Source organism: Panthera tigris, chromosome D4 (assembly GCF_018350195.1).
Source record: "Panthera tigris isolate Pti1 chromosome D4, P.tigris_Pti1_mat1.1, whole genome shotgun sequence".
Classification (NCBI taxonomy): domain Eukaryota; kingdom Metazoa; phylum Chordata; class Mammalia; order Carnivora; family Felidae; genus Panthera; species Panthera tigris.
Window position 1 is genome coordinate 71,382,520 of NC_056672.1, and position 13,202 is coordinate 71,395,721.

Here is a 13,202-nt window from a genome sequence, read left to right on the forward strand (position 1 = left end):
CCTGGCAGATAAGTGGCCAAAGTTAACATTAACAGTAATGAGACAGATGTTATCTTGCTCTTTCTGATATCATCCATTGAGAAGGACCTTGCATCGGTTCTGTGGTATCCTGACAGAAATGCATACCTGGAGTTAATTATGAGGAAACAGAAAACTCAAATTGAAAGAAGACCTTCTACAAAATAATTCACTTGTGATCTTCAAAAGTGTCCAGGTCATGGAAGTCAAGGAAAGCCTGAAAGATTGACTTTCTAGATTAAAGAAGACTGAGAGACATGACACTTAGATGCAGTGCAGGAAACTGGGTTGGAATGGGGATTGCAAGACAGCTCTAACTGCATGATAGAAACAGCCGGTGAGATCTGAATATGTACTATTGGTTAGAACAGGAGCTGGCAAACTGTGTATGACTCTGGTCAAATCCAGCCTACAATTTTTATATAGCTGGCAAGCAAAAAATGGTTTTAACATTTTTAAAAATTATGGAAAAGAACCACAAAACATAAAGTTTATCATCTAAGTCATTTTCAAGTGTACAGTTCCATAGTGTCAACTATATTCACGTTCTTGTGCAACAGATCTCTAGAACTATTTTTGGAAAACTAAAACTCCATACCCTCCAAATGACCACACCCCATTGCCATCTCCCCCTAGCCCTTGGTACCCACAAGTCTATTTTTTATGTCTACAAATTTGACCTCTTCAGATGTCTTCTATGAGTGAAGTCATATAGCTTTTGTCTTTTTGTGATGTGCTTATTTCACATAGCATAATTTTCTTTTTAAAAACTTAAAAACATTTTTTTAATGTTTTGTTTTATTTATTTTTGAGATAGAGACAGAGCATGAGTGGAGGAGGGGCAGAGAGAGGGAGACACAGAATCAGAAGCAGGCTCCAGGCTGTCAGCACACAGCCCGATGCGGGGCCCAAACCCACAAACCGCAAGATCATGACCCGAGCTTAGCCGACTGAGCCACCCAGGTGCCCCATCTTTTAAAAAACTTTTTAAAGTTCTTATGTATTTATTTTGATAAAGAGAGTGAGCATGGGAGGGGCAGAGAGAGAGAGAGAGAGAGAGAATCCCAAGCAGTCTCCACATTCAGCACGGAGCTGGGTTTCCTAAGCTCAGAGTTCCTCTGCTGTGATATCAAGCCACTGTACGTGCAGTATTCACCTGGGCTCCCCTATATTGCCCCTGTGGGCTAGGGTGGGGTGCAGGTGGGGAGCCAATGTGAACATGAACTTCATGCTGCTTGCTGGGCTATAAATAATAAAGTCCTATTTCTCTGACCAAGGAGTCTGTGTCTTCTGCCATCATCTGTGAAACTGTGGCAGGCTAACTTGCTAGCTTGCAAAGGAAGGTAAAAATCTCAACCCCTTCACGGTTCCTGACAATTACAAAGTACAAAAGCATGCAGTCATATATAAGGAAGCACAATTTGGCAAACAAAAATGATTATAAAAAGTAATTTCATTTTTCACTCCTATCTCTAAATGAATATTTAAAGGATTCAATTTATAATTATCTTACTGTACAACCATGGCACCATCCAGCTTCTTCCACATACAGTTATGGTCCCCATCTTATCTCCTAATTTGAAGGATATTCCAAATGACCCCTTCCTCATTGATTCTGGTGTGTGATGCACAATTCCTAGCATCTTCTTCCCAAACACCCAACTTCAGAGCAACTATATAGTTTTGTCCCTGTTACTTCTCAGTCCACTCACTACCACTGACATCCTGATGGCTGACCCAGGCCTAAAAGAAATACAAGTCACCAAGAAGGACATCTAGGAAACCCTGAGTGTGTGAGTGTGTGTGTGTGTGTGTGTGTGTGTGTGTCAAACACTATTAGAACAATGATTAGTGGTACTAGCTCCAGACAGAAAACCTAAGTGGTGGACTGCCTGGTTCTTCCATCATGATTTACATATCTTCAAGCCTGAAGGAGGAGCACAGTTACTTGAGTTCTCTCACCACGATGCAAGTTGGGGGCACCTGGGTGGCTCAGTCAGTTAAGTGTCTGACTCTTGATTGTGGCTCAGGTCATGATCTCACAGTTGGTAAATTCAGCCCCATGGCAGGCTCTGTGCTGACAGTGCGAAGCCTGCTTGGGATTCTCTCCCTTCCTCCCTCTCTGCCCCTCCCCTGCTTGCACTCTCTTTCTGTCTCTCAAAATGAATAAACATTTTCTTTAAATGATGAAAGTTGTCAGACCAAAGCCCTTTGGATCCCAGTGTATTTACTCTGTCTTTTACCATTCTTTGTCACGCCAAGTTTAACGAGGGCATAGAATAGATAACAAGAGAATGTTGTTCCGGAGAGGCTGGACTCCTGGTAAGTCCCAGTACACAGAGGGTGGCTGTGGGGATGGATCACCAGAGCCTTGCCCCTCCAGATGTGATCCCTTGACCAGCAGCATCAGCACCAGCTGTGAGCTTGTTAGAAATGCAGAATTTCAGGTCCCACTTCAGACTTACTGATTCAGAAACTACAGTTTCAACAAGATTCTTGGATGATTCAGATGCATATTTTACAGACTGAGAAGTATTGCGTTAAAGCTTTCTATGTGGGAAACCCACAGAAATACAAGTTCTGCTTTGTTAATGATGACCTGGGTGTGAGACAGAGCGTGTGTAATCTAAATGGCCTTGTAGCCCCTAATACTCTTCACACATCATTGTGGGTTTTGCGCCATCATCCCAGGAAATGTCTCCCAATCCTGTCTGGCATTCTGAAGCCATGTAATCTGTTCTGGGGTCTCTGATTGCTATCTCCTTATCTTGTACTGGGTATCATCTCCCTGATGCTTAGCTGTCTGCTCCACCCAATTCCACCTTTCATCCTCACCTCCACATGGCCATGGGACAATCTCATCCTGCCTGCATCCCACAAGCCCCATGTTAGCCCTCCCAAATTCTGCTTGTGTGGGAGTGGGGTTTAGTGACACACATCCACCTCCCTGCTAGAGTTCTACACGCCCAGCTAGAAGCCTTTGGCCAGGAAAAAGTGAATCAGTAAGAAAGTGGTCTATAGGAGCACCTGGCAGCTCAGTCAGTTGAGTATCTGACTCTTGATTTCGGCTCAGGTCATGATTCCAGGATCGTGGGATTGAGCCCCACATTAGGCTAGAGCGTGGAGCCTACTTGGGACTCAATCTCTCTCTCTCTCTCTCTCTCTCTCTCTCTCCTTCCCTCCCTCTACCCCTCTCTCCTGCTTGTGTTTGCTCTCTAAAATTAAAAACAAACAGTCTATGGTCTTTGATCTTTCTGGAAGGCTTGGGAGAAGAAACATCTCTTGGCTGGGTCCCATAGCAGAGGCTAAGGGCTCTGGCTAGACACTTCTGGGCATGTTTGTTTTGGCTGAGGCTGAAATGCAATGCTGGTGTTTGCTACTGCCTTCACTACACTTGTCAGGCTTCGTGAAAAGCCTCTTGACAGGAAAGGAACAAGGAATGAGGCGTTGGCAAGTCGGCAGGGCATAAAGCTCAATTTTAATAACCTATGGGTTCTTTTATTTATGTGCTTTTCTTTCCCTGGTTTTGACATTCTGACTTTTAATTACCATTATCATAGTGGGTATGAATTTTAGTCCAACTTAGTTCAGGTAAGATTCCAAGGTTCTTCACTATAATTACTGCCTAGCAAATGCCTTCAGCTTCCTTGCTTTTCTCTTCCTTTATCAGTCACCTTGGCATAATACTAACCCTGAGTAAAAATGATTGCCTTTTTCACATCTGCTCATGAGCAGCTAAACATTACTGGAGAAAACCACACAACCACTGGTTTTGCTCAACCCCACCCAACAATCCCAGTCATTCTCCAGTAAATTTGCTTTCTCACACAGTGTGATAACAATTTTGTATTTTCACTTCTGTTCTCAAGTCTTATCCTTTAAGAGATAATCTTACCTTAGGTTTCATTAAGAAATTAGGAACAATTAGATCAGAGACCTTGACTTTTCATGGTCAAAGTTACAAATTTCTCTGCATGTGTACACATCTTCCCTTTTCTTCCTCTGATGATGGGGGAAGCCATCTCCTCCTACTGAAGGTTCATGAACTTGGATTGCATCCCTTCTAACTTCTTAGGTTACTTAGGTTATTTCTTTTCTCCTGCATAATCAACCTCTTTTGTATCAACTAGAGTACTTTCGACAACAAATAAAAAGGCAAAAACCCCTTGTAGACTAAAGGCTCTCAAATTTATATCCCCTGCTTCCACTCAGGAGCCATCCATATCTGAGTGGGTATTATGCTAATTAGTAAATTCATATGTCCTTAAACTTCCCATGTAAAACCTTATCATGGAGAATATTTCTGAAGTGACTGTTTACCTAAGTTTACACATTATTTCGACAAAAAGTAAATAGATATATGTTTGTACATCGGAAATGTTTTTCCTCCCTTTAAAAACAGAGCCAATGCCAGTGTTTAAATTATATTTTTGGTGCAAAATCCTCGTAACCACCATCCTGTTATGAAGCATGCCAGGGAGTGGGTGCTGGAACTGTGTTTAGCTTTCCCCTTTTGTCTATGCAACCAATCAGGTTTCGTTTCCCTTATTAGATGCTTGGTTTTAAAAAGTGCTTCATTCAAGAATTCTGAGGGAAGGCTAAGAAAAACAGAAACCATTGTAAATTATGGGGTTTATCCATCAGACATTTATAACTGTGCAGGAATGGGTAGCATCCTCTAGTGGACAATTTGGAACTGGCATAAGTCTCTGTTGGGTGCTTTGGAACCAGTTAGAGGTACAGGGCCAGGTTGAGTTCTCTCCAGAATTTCTTCTCAATGAGATTTTATCTGTGGTTTCCTGGTGGTCAGCAAATACACAACTGGCTTCTGTCTTCCTGATGACCTAGCAGGTCCAGGATATAAGCCCAGTAAGAGTGGGGTGTGTGTGTTGTGTAATTTGTGTCCTTGCCTCCAATAAGAATAACAGAGGAGGGGAGAATTGTAAAATGAGTTTCTCCACATTAGTGACTGAGTGGGATAAATAGCTAAAAGGCAAATGGATGTTTAAAAAGCAAGAATTAATAGAGTCAGATACTACCACTCTCCCATTCTTCAAGTGGGTGGCTGGTAGAAGAGATAAGGAAGAAACAGATATTAATTTTTAAAAAGATAGGCATATGTAAAGAAAACAAGAGAGAGGGTATATTCATATGAGTCTGACAAAATTTAAAAATGGGTTTGGCAATGAAATTGGTGGTGTTCTGACTCCATAAATCACCTCACTCACATGACCAGACCTCTGGGCTAACAGATATGACCAAAATGAAGTTCAAAAGCAATGCTGGTTTTGAGTTAGCCTTTTTTTTTTTTTGCCTTCCTAGTTTTAGAACATTCTTAAAAATCTTTTAAAAAGATCTTATAGTACCAATTCCTTGCCTTAGAAGTATAGAGAACTTTAAAACACTATAATATCCCAAGTTGTATATAGATTGGTTGTTTTTCAACCATTTATTGATTTGGGGGTATGTAGGTGTAACTTTTGTTCACTTAATTCAAGTCAACTTTTGGGCCAAGCAATTCAATGTAAGTGTGAAAAAAAGTATGCTCAATTTGAATGGGAAGACCTTTTAAAAGTCTTATACCAGAAATTATAACAAGGTTTTCTCTCACTTCAGGTGACTTTTGGCCAGATTGGCCAGTAGTCATCTAGCATAGTGGTACAAATGTCATCTATCTGGGAGTGTGAATTACAACACCCCACTGCTCTAGTTGGACAGTGTAGATCCACTAGACTAAAATCCATGGTTAGAGCAGTTTCTTATCTTTACTGTTTCACCATTGGAGACACAGAAAAAGCCAATCGACTCTAAATTATTATCTAAATTATCTAAATTATTATCTAAATTATCTAAATTATTATCTATCTGGGAGTGTGAATTACAACACCCCACTGCTCTAGTTGGACAGTGTAGATCCACTAGGCTAAAATCCATGGTTAGAGCAGTTTCTTATCTTTACTGTTTCACCATTGGAGACACAGAAAAAGCCAATCGACTCTAAATTATTTTCCCCAGATGAAACAATTTGTGCATCAGTTGAAATGTATTTATTGAATGCTAATTACATAAAGACACTAAAAGAATACAAAGAATTAGAAGGCATGGCCTTAGTGGCTTCTTTTGAAAGTTAATTTTTATTTTGAGGAGGGGAGGGGCAGAGAGAGAGGGAGAGAGAAAGAATCCCAGGCAGGCTCTGCACTGACTGATCTCATGAACCATGAGATCATGACCTGAGCCAAAGTCAGACGCTTAAGTGACTGAGTCACCCAGGTGTCCCCTTAGTGTTTTTTAATAGAATTTTTTTAATTCTTAAAAAATTTTTTTAATGTTGATTTTTGAGAGAGAGAGAAAGACAGTGAGCTTGTGAGGGGCAGAGAGGATGACACAGAATCTGAAGCAGGGTTCAGGCTTTGAGCTGTCAGCACAGAGTCAGATGTGGGGCTAGAACTCATGAACCAGGAGATCATGACCTGAGCCAAAGTTGGATGCTTAACCAACTGAGTCACCCAGGCACCCCTTTAATAGACTTAAAAAAATTTTTTTTTAACATTTATTTATTATTGAGAGACAGAGAGACACAGAGCATGTGCAGGGGAGGGGCCGAGAGATGGAGAGACACAGAATCTGAAGCAGGCTCCAGGCTCTGAGCTGTCAGCACAGAGCCCGACACGGGGCTCAAACTCACAAACGGTGAGATCATGACCCGAGCTGAAGTCGGACGCTTAACCGACAGAGCCACCCAGGCGCCCCAATAGACGTTTTCAAAGAGCAATTTTAGGTTCACAGCAAGACTGAGAAGAAGGTACAGAGATTTCCCATATGGCCCCACATATGCATAGCCTCCCTTATTATTAACGTCTTCTACCAGAGTGGTACATTGGTTACAATTAAGTAGCCTACATTGACACATCATAATCGCCCCAAATGCATAGTTTATACTAGTGTTCATTCTTGGTGTTGTACATTCTATTTGTTTGGACAAATGTATAATGACATGTACTTGTCATTACAGTGTCATACAGAACATTTTCACTGCCCTAAAAATTTTCTGTGTTCTGCCTTTTCATCCCTCCCTCTTGCCTGGCAACCACTGATCTTTTTACTGTCTCCATATATAGTTTTGCCTTTTCCAGAATGTCATATAGCTGGAATCATACAATATGTAGCCTTTTAAGATTGGCTTTTTTCACTTAGTGATAGGCATCTAAGCTTCCTCTATGACTTTTCATGGCTTGACAGCTCATTTCTTTGTAATACTAAATAATGTTCCATTGTCTGGAGGTACTTCAGTTTGTCCATTTCACCTGTGGAAGGACAGCTTGGTACTTCCAGGTTTGGGCAAGTAAGAATAAGGCTTCTATAAACATCTATGTGCAGGTTTTTGTGTGAACATAAATTTCCACTTCCTTTGGGTAAATACCAAGGAGTGCAATTGCTGGATTATATGGTAAGAGTATACTTAGTGCAGTGTTTTTTTTTTTTTAATGTTTATTTATTTTTGAAAGAGAGAGAGAGAGAGAGAGAGAGAGAAAGACAGAGCGCAAGTGGGGGAAGGGCAGAGAGAGAGGGAGACACAGAATCTGAAGCAGGTTCCAGGCTCTGAGCTGTCAGCACAGAGCCCAAAGTGGGGCTTGAATCCATGAGCAGTGAGATCATGACCTGAGCCCAAGTTGGACACTTAGCTGACTGAGCCACCCAGGCGCCTGGTTTGTTTGTTTGTTTTTTTTTTAAAGTAATCTCTGTGCCCAATGTGGGGTTCAAACTCATGAGCGTGAGGTCCAGGGTGGCATGCCCTACCAACTGAGCCAGCCAGTGTCCCAGAGTATGTTTAGCTTTATAAGAAAACATCAAACTGTCTTCCAAAGCATCTGTACCATTTTACATTTCCACCAGCATTCAATGAGAGCTCCTGTTGCTCCACATCCTTGCTAGCGTTTGGTGTTGGCAGTGTTTCAGATTCTGGCCATTCTAATTGGTATGTAGTGATATCTCATTGTTGTTTTGTTTTGTATTTCCTTGATGACATACGATGCAGAGCATCTTTTCATATACTAATTTTACATTGATATACTCTCTTTGGTGAGATGTCAAGATCTTTGGCCCACCTTTTAATCAGGTTATCTGTTCTCTCATTGTTGAGTGTTTTATTTTTTTAAGATTTTTATTTTTAATCAATCTCTACACCCAGTGTGGGGCTCAAATTCACAACCCCGAGATCAAGAGTTGCATGCTCCTCTGACTGAGCCAGCCAGGCACCCCTCTCTTTGTTTAGTTTTAAGAGTTCTTTGTATATTTTGGATAATAGTCCTTCATCAGATGTGTCTTTTGCAAATATTTTCTCTCAGTTTGTGACTCATCCATTCTCTTGAGCTTGCCTTTCACAGAGCATAAGTTTTTAATTTTAATGAAGTGTAGCTTATCAATTATCTCTTTCATGGATCGAATCTTTGGTGTTGTATTTTTTAAGTCACCACCATACTCCAGTTGACTGAGCTTTTTAAACCATAATTTCATTTTTTAAATATATGTGAATTAAGGCATTTCTTCCTCCACTTTGAAGGGAGTGATTTAAATTTTGAGACTTTCTGCTATGTGTGTAAATTAATTATGCTTGTACTTATAAAATTTCAAATGTTACTTTTATTTTTTTTTTAAGTTAATTTATTTATTTTGAGAGACAGAGTGAGAGTGAGAGCACAAGTGGGGTAGGGGCAGAGAGAGGGAAAGAGAATTCCAAGTAGGCTCCATGCTGTAAGTGCAGAGCCCAATGTGGGGCTCAAACACATGAACTGTGAGATCATTACCTGAGCTGAGATCAAGAGTTGGAGGCTTAACCAACTGAGCCACCAAGGCGTCCCTCAAATGTTACTTTTAATAGAGACTTACCTTTTGGAACAAGTTTGTGTGCTTATTCTAAATGTAACAAGTTAACATCAAGTGAAATAAAGTTTATGGAAGTCTCAAGACCATGCTGATGCTCTAAAACCAATTGTGTTCCATATGACTTTCCACTATGGTTTATCAAAACCTAGAAATAATGTAGAGTTCAATCTCAATTACCAGAATCCTAAATACAGTTGTCATCAAGTTGCTAATCACAAACTTGGTTAGCCTATGAACCTACTAACTCATTGAAGTCATTTGGCAAAGGGTTATCTGTGAAGAAATCACTATTTACCATGCTTATTATTTCTCCTTTCATATACCTTAGGAAGAAATTCAAGGTACAGATAATTGGTCTGTAGAAACTGCATCTCAAAATTCCATCTGTGATCATCTAATATTGAACTTTGGACTATAATAAGTGGAACCAAAGGCCAGAGTGTAAGTAATAAGGATATTTTGGCTTAAGATGTTATTACTCAGATAGGTTATAGTGGTCAACCAAACCTACCCAGATGATTTTTCTGATTTATTGAACATGCTTTTACCTAAGCAGTTGAGTCACAGGTAATAACAGCCTCAAACCCCAAAAATTTGATGACTTTTCAGTTTCCTTCATATTTACATAAACACCAATCTTGGCGTTTTATATATTTCTAGGAACTTTTGCATCTCATCCAAATTTTCCAATTTACTACCCATATAGGAGTTTTCCTGATATTTTATTCCAGATTCTGATTCATGGAGTTTCCTATGGTGAGAGAGAAGAAGTGAGACATAGGTGGGTCAACACTTTTAGAGCACCTTGTTCACCTCTCTGAGTAGGGTAATTCTTACCAGGATGTAGCCCCCTGACCCTGGTCTGGCCTGGCTTTTTGTGACCCTCCTTGGCTGCCCTCTGGTTTGCCTTCCCTTCCCTCGGAGTTCTAACCCTGGATTAGGGATACTCCTTCATGGTGCCAGCCATAGTGACTAAAAGGGGGCTAAAGAGAGCTCTAAGGGGTACAGAGCAAAAGAAGTAGTAAATGCATTGCATGCTTTAACAGATACAGCATTTCTTTTGGGGGTGATGAAAAGTTCTGGAACTAGATCATGGAAATGGCTGTCGGCCACTGTTAAGGTACTTAATGCCATTGAATTGTACATTTTATTTATTTATTTATTTTAAAATGTTTATTTATTTTTGAAATAAAGAGAGAGCAGGTAAGCAAGCAGGGGAGGCACAGAGAGAGAGAGAGAGATGGAGACAGAGGATCCAAAGCAGGCTCTGTGCTGTCAGTGCAGAGCCTGACGCCGGGCTTGAACCCACGAATGTGAGATCATGACATGAGCCAAAGTCGGATGCTTAACCAACTGAGCCACCCAGGTGCCCTATTTTAATTTTTTAATTTAATTAATTCATTTTAAGTAATCTCTACACTCAACGTGGTGTTCAAACTCATGGCCCTGAGATTGAGTCGCACGCTCTTCTGACTGAGCCAGCCAGGTGCCCCTGAACTGTACATTTTAAAAATGGTCCAGATGGTAAATTTTATGTGTATTTTACCTCAATAAAAAGAATTAATCTCAGATGTGGGGCAAGACACTCCTCTGAGTTTCTGAGTTCCTTGTTTCCTTTTCCCCTTAGCCTCAGGGGTAGCTGTTACCCTTTGCATTTACTCTTTCTTTCTTTCTTTCTTTCTCTCTTTCTTTCTGTTTATTTTTGAGAGACAGAGACAGAGTGTGAGTGGGGGAGGAGCAGAAACAGAGGGAGACAGAATCTGAAGCAGACTCCAGGCCTACTGAGCTGTCAGCACAGAGCCTGACGTGGGGCTTGAACTCATGAAACATGAGATCATGACCTGAGCTGAAGTCGGTTGCTTAACCGGCTGAGCCACCCAGGCACCCCGTATTTACTATTTCTTTTTAATAAAATTTACCATCTTAGCCATTTTGTGCAGCCATCACCATGATCTAGTTCCAGAACTTTTCATCATCCATTAAGCATGCATTTATTATATATTACTGTAATTCCTTTGGCTCTGAGGAGAGAGTGTGGTTATCACTGAAGCAGGCTGCCTGCTGCTGTGGCGAAGAAACTGCTGAAAGCTAACAGCTGCCACCCGTGTGGTGACTAAGACCCTGACTGGAGATTTATCCATTTCCTAGGACTGCTGTAACAAATCACCATGAGCTGGCTGGCTTAAAACTACAGACCCTTACTCTCTCACAGTTCTTGAGGTTATAATTCTGAAATCAAGCTGTTGGCAGAGTTGGTTCCTCTTGGGGCCTCTGAGAGCAAACCTTTCCATGCCTCTCTCCTAGTTTCTGGCAGCTGCTGACAATCCTTGGCATTCCCTGGGTTGGGGTAGCGTAACTCCAATCTCTGCCTCTGTCTTCACATGGTCATTTTCCCTGTGTGTCTGGCCGCTTTCTTATTAAGGGGACAAGAGTTGTTGGATTAGAACCCACTTGTATCCAGCATGACTTCATTTTCTTTTTTTCATTTTTTTAAAAAAAGTTTATTTAAAGAGAGACAGGGAAAGCACGTGAAGTGGAGGGACAGAGAGAGAAAGAGAGAGAGAGAGAATCCCAAGCAGGCTCTGTGTTATCAGCACAGAGTCAGCCTCTGGACTCCATCCCATGGCCATGAGATCATGACCTGAGCCAAAGTCAAGTCAGATGCTTAACTGACTTAACTGCCACCCAGGCACCTCCAACATGACTCTATTTTAACTAATTACATCTGCAAAGCCTCTGTTTCCAACAAAAAGTTCACATTCACAGGTACAAGAGGTTAGGACTTGAACATGTCTTTTGGGGGGAGACATGAATCAACCCATAGTAGGAGCCATCACCAACATGGTGGCAAAGAAAGTGGTGCTGAACAGGGAATTTTGCATATTGATCTGTTTGAGAAAAAAAATGCAATGCTCTTTTTCTTTTCCAGCCTTGCAGTGTGCCCCAGCACCCTCTGTAGGTAGAGTTTAACAGTCAGGTGGCCATGGGGGAAATGCAGTCTGCAGAGTCCTGTTCCCCAGGGCAAGGAATTGTGAGATTGCAACTCAGAGGCACTAAATTAATATCCACCACAGTTCTGTCTGCTCTGAAGTGAGCTTTCCCTCTGCTAGTTTGATCTTGAGTACAAAGCTTCAAATCAGCTGTGGGACTATGACACGACAAGGGGAGAGTTCAAATAGAAGAGAACTATCTCTAAGTCCTGCAGGATATAGGGGGTTGGAGGGGACTGCAGCAGGGGAGGGATGATATTTTACACAGACAGACCAGTGTGAGCAAAAGCAGAGTGTATGAGGCCCTAGATTGTCACAGAATCTTGAGAGCCTGCTAAAGTATTTGAACTCTAATCTGAGGGCAAAGTCGAGTGAGAGTAACACTATCACATTTGTAATGTAGAAAATTTCCTTTAGCTCAGGGTAGAACAGCAAGTTCTTCCAGTTGGGAAGGAGAGCCTGAACAGGTAGCAATGAGCTTCTATAAGAAGAGCTTGCATGGAGGAAGTGGACTGGGAAATCTGCATATCTGAGAGCCTCATGGGATGTGAGGTTCAATGAGAATCATCAAATGTTTCAAATATGGACGTGCCATGCTCTGATGTGGACATGGATGGAATTTCAAACACAGTATGTCCCAAATGGATGCATCATCTTACACCATAAACCCACTTTCCTTCTGTGTTCCTTATTTTAGAGATGGCACCTGGCTGTCCAATCCAGAAATGTGGGCATTATCATGACTTATTCCTCTCCTTAGCTTCTCCAGAACCAATGATCCTAAACTGCCCATTTTGTTTCACGAAAGTGCCTCAACTTTTCACTATGCTTTCTCTATTCTCAGTGTACTACCTTGAAATGGGCCTGTAGCATCTCTTACTTGGACTCTTAAAACTGTCTCATAATGGTCGTCCTGACATCTCCCAACTTATTTTCTCAGCAGAGTAATTTTTCTGAAGTGCAAATTTGAAGGTGTCATTTTACTACTTAAAATTCCACTCTGGCTCTCCATTGCTCTTAGGATAAAAAGTAACTTCTTCGACATGGAATAAAATGTCCCCTCACAATCTGGCTGCTTCTGGTTTCATCCCCTTCACTCCTCATTCCCATCCCAGTTCTATGGACTATATTTTATTTCTTGAAAAGCTTCATGCTCTCTTCTTGCCTGCCTCTTTCCCCTTCTTGGTTCTTCCTTCACAACTCCCTTATCCCAAAACTTCCTAACTCCCATTCCTCAAGTCATCCTCTATTTGTCCTTCAAACTCAGTTTAGGTGTCCTGGAATTGACCCTAACAATTGACCCTGGCTCTA

The 13,202-nt window shown here is 41.3% G+C and overlaps 1 protein-coding gene across 2 annotated transcripts in view; it reads right to left on the reverse strand.

Moving 5' to 3' along the window:
- PTGR1 (prostaglandin reductase 1) overlaps positions 1 to 13,202 on the reverse strand; it is an 83,767-nt gene that overhangs the window by 40,192 nt on the left and 30,373 nt on the right. The gene's annotated exons all lie outside the window — the stretch shown is intronic.